Genomic DNA, 4106 nt, shown 5'->3' with positions numbered 1-4106 from the left:
CGCCCTCATTTCTTGTACACCTGTGGGACACAGCTCAGCAGCTGCTGACAGCACATCTTATCCTGGTCATGGCACTGAACAGTGATGGAGCACCCAGAGACTGGCACCAGAGAGCACAAAGAATATTTAATTCACAAAGGAGTGTTTTTATACCACCAGCCATGCAGTCGGTGTTACTGGCAGCACCAGCAATGACGTAGAGCACAGGAACCCTTGCCAGGGATCGCTGCTTCCCAGCTGGGTCTCCTGAACACACCATGCCACAGAGCCACTGCACCACCCTCAGAAATCCAGTCACAAAGTCCTGCACTGAGCCCAGATTTCTGGTTTTGAGTCAGGACACCAGGGATGAGGCAGAGGTTTGGAAGCATCCCTACGTGAGACGTGCTCCAGTGCTTTAACCCAGACAAAGCTGACTGAAGGTGCTGCTGCCACAGGCAACTCTTGGTCATTTGCAGCAGAAACAAGTAACAGTCCTGAACCCCTGTCCACTCCTGCTCTGTGAACCTGTGCTGACAGCTTTCGTGTCAGCAGAAATCCAGCACTGTCACACCAAGAGGAGAACAAAGTCTCACACGACAGCACTGAACAAGATCAGTTCCTCCCCCTGTATAAGGTGAATGGAGAAACGTTTTCTCTGGAGGAAGAGGAAGGTTTGGTTTTGGGTGGGGAACCCAAATGTCTGAAATATCTCTGCTCACAGGAGCTGTCACTGCCTCGAATAATTTTTCTGGCCAGCCTCACTAGAAATACAAGCTAATGGACAGGCTTTACACAAACAGCTGGAATAAGACAGGGTTTGGATACAGGATTTTAGACTTTCTGGAGGAGAGGAAATGGGCTGAAAGGACCCCATTTTCCCACAGTGGGGGTACCCTTGCAAAGCCAGTCCTCTTCTCCCAGGTTATTTAATGCTACAGTGCCCCAGCAGGTCTCTTCTGCTGTCACCCAGTCAAAGCACAATTTCTGTTTCCTTCCCATCACCACAGAACAGTCATTCAGGCTTGCAATTTTTTTGCTTTTGTATGCATTCGTATGAGTTAAAGGATTCATTGCTTAAATTATTACAATTTCAGACCAACCTTCTTCTGAATCAAGAAGCTATTTCATGTAAACTACTTATGCGTGATGAAACAGGAGAAGCCAGCTCAGGCACCACACCAACAGCATTCGCAGACCCTGGTCCCCAAGGAGCCAACTCACTATTCCTGTCACGGCCCCTCTTCACCAAGGAAACCTCCGCCTCTCACAGGGCCCTGCAGAGCAGCCTCAGCAGCGCTCCCCTGGGTGTTAGCTGCAGCATCCAAAAATCTCACATTTCTGTGTTTCTCTCATTCCTGTATTTCTCTTTCAAGGTTTCTGTATCAGCAGGGATGGAGCAGGGGGTTCAGGCAACAGCATGGGGCTGATGTGGGTTGCAAAGCATCGCAGGGTGCAGCTGTGACTTGCTTCAGCCCCCAGCCCCCTAGAGGCTTCCCCCTCTGCCCCTGCCAGGGTCCCACCAGCTCACATCCATGGCAGATGAGCATCACCAGTGCACCCCTGTACCCACACATTTCTCTGTCCTCTACAGAGGATGCTGGGTGCACAAAGACATCTGGCTGCTTTGGACCTGCCCAGATATTGCAAAATACCCTGGAATGGTGGGGAAGCACTGCCTGTCCCCAAGACAAAAACTGTATTTTCATCTTTGCAACATTGCTGGTGTTCAATTTTTAACTGCTCTGCAATTTGGCAATCTCTAGAACAAAGCATGAAAAATCCAAGTGTCCTGAAGACATGAAAGTGCTGGATGTTCCCAAAGCCAGAATGAGCCAGGTGAGAGCCTGAACCATTTCCTGCAGTACATCACACACAGAACTTGGCTGGAGGATTCACAGGCACAGGAGCTCTCAAGAGCGAGAGCCAGACAGAGCCCTGAGAGGGCCAGGACACAGCTGAGCCCCAAAATGCACACGAATCCTTCACCTCACACAGTCTATTAAAGAGCTACAAAGGGCAGTTGACAAACTGAGACAAACTTAACAGTTTTAAGACCAAAGATGCCAAATCCCATCCTGCCTTGCCTACAACATATTGGCTTAGGTAAGATATAAGTTGGAGCCAAATGTTACACGCATTTGGCTGGAGCAATTTCTTCAAGAATGTTTTCCTAAATTAGGGTTGATAGTGATAATGCTCCTACTTCTTGTCTGTTGCCTACTACTTGCTGAGACTTCATCTGCTAGCAACCATGTTTCTAAAAACTCAAAATCTGCTTTTACAGCTACTTCACATAGCATGGATAACACTTTTTAACAATGTTGCATTCATAAGCTTTGCTATTTCCACGGTATAATTGATTTTGCATGTTAAATTATCGTGTTTCTGCTCCTTGACAGAGAGGTGCACTTGTATTAAATAGGTTCTGGTTTTCCTCAGATACAGCAAGTTTTACATTTTTGAATCAATAGTGCAAGGACTAGAAGAGATCTGGCAGCTGTGAATGCCAGCACCCAGAACCCACACTGCTCCCCAGGTCTGACAGTGCTCCTTACTGCTGGGGTTGTTCTCGAGCTCACCAGGCCAGGGATGAGTTCTGACTGCTGCCACCCCAGAAACACATGGTGAAGGGCACTGGGATGCACTCACAGAACCTTTTTGCCATACAGGGAGAATGATGAGAGCAGCCCAAGAACAGGGAGCTGTGGCAGAGGAGGGGACATGGGACAGACCCTCTTGCTCCAGTGGCTGGGCATCTGCTGTGGCAACTCAAGCAGAGCAATCGGTGCTTATTACTCGGAATAGATAAACTCAAACCAGATCATGTCTGCAGCTTGTCAGCACCAGGGAGGAAGCTGCCTGGCACTCAGCTTGTAACTCCTCAGACTATAGAGGTTTGGTGTAATTTTAGACACCCTAGTAACTGGCAGTGATTCAGACCAGTTCTGCTGCTGTCTGCATCCCCACCACAACACCCCCCCCCCGGCAGCCATGGCTCCGGCACCACACCAGCGCCACATCACCGCACCACATCACTGCACCAGCACCCCCTCACAAGCCCCCTGCAGCCAGTGCTGTGCCACTCAGCTGGGATGCTCTGTGGCACTAAGGTAGCTGACACCTTCTTGCCCCATTCCAGCTACCGGATCCAGTTGCAGTTGTCCCTGTCCATGCCAGGGGTTGGACCAGGTGACCCTTATGGTCCCCTCCCACCCAAACCATGAGTTGCACATTTCCTAACTAGAGCATCTCAGCCCTCACAAACAGCTACATTCCACATCCCATCCTCTCCTCACATCCCACCGCTGCTTGTGTTCCTTCTTTTCGCTTTCACATGGCGACATTTCAGCGAGGATAAAGACACACAAGTATTAATACGTTTGTGCGTCAAGGCAAATATTACAAAAGGCAGCAAAAGTATTATACAGCACAAAACTATTAGCAACAACACATGCTGATAATTGTGTATGAGAATCACACATATGGAAATCAGAAAACTCAAAAACTTCACCTTGGAGAAAAACACATTCCTGTTGTGTCAGTCTTTCATATTAGTTCTGCCTAACATTTTTTGAGAAAAGTTGATTTAAAAATACAGCTTATCCACGTACCTCAAAAGAACTTAAAAGTAAGGTCAGGAAGCAGGTTCTAAAGTGTTAACACATAGGAAGCTCTTTGCGACATAAAATTATTAATTTGTGCAATGACTGCATAATTAATACTTGGTCTCATCTCATTTTCTTTTAAATGTATTCCCACATTGCATAGAAGTGGTTGGCTAATAAATTAAACAGTTTGATGTTGATGAATCACAATTTTGCCTATCAATATTAAAATATTGCCAGAGGTATGTTTTTCAGTTTGGGTCATGAAAGTTTAAGTTGTAACACTGTCAAAAGAGTAGACATCATGTTTTCCCAAGCATTAGTGCAAAATCAGAAGAGTCCAAGTTTTGTTTTTGGATTTGAGGTTTTTAGACTATTTTTATTTGCTTTCTTCCACTCAAGCAATGACAGGAACATAAGGTATCTTGCAAAACTTCAGACTTATCAATAATAGCATCTGAGATGAAGAAATTCAGTTACTCAGGAAACCTCAAGTCAGAACTGGTTTGTTCCTTAGGC

Source organism: Mesitornis unicolor, unplaced genomic scaffold, assembly GCF_000695765.1.
Source record: "Mesitornis unicolor isolate BGI_N332 unplaced genomic scaffold, ASM69576v1 scaffold36293, whole genome shotgun sequence".
NCBI lineage: Eukaryota > Metazoa > Chordata > Aves > Mesitornithiformes > Mesitornithidae > Mesitornis > Mesitornis unicolor.
This window is presented reverse-complemented; position numbering follows the sequence as displayed.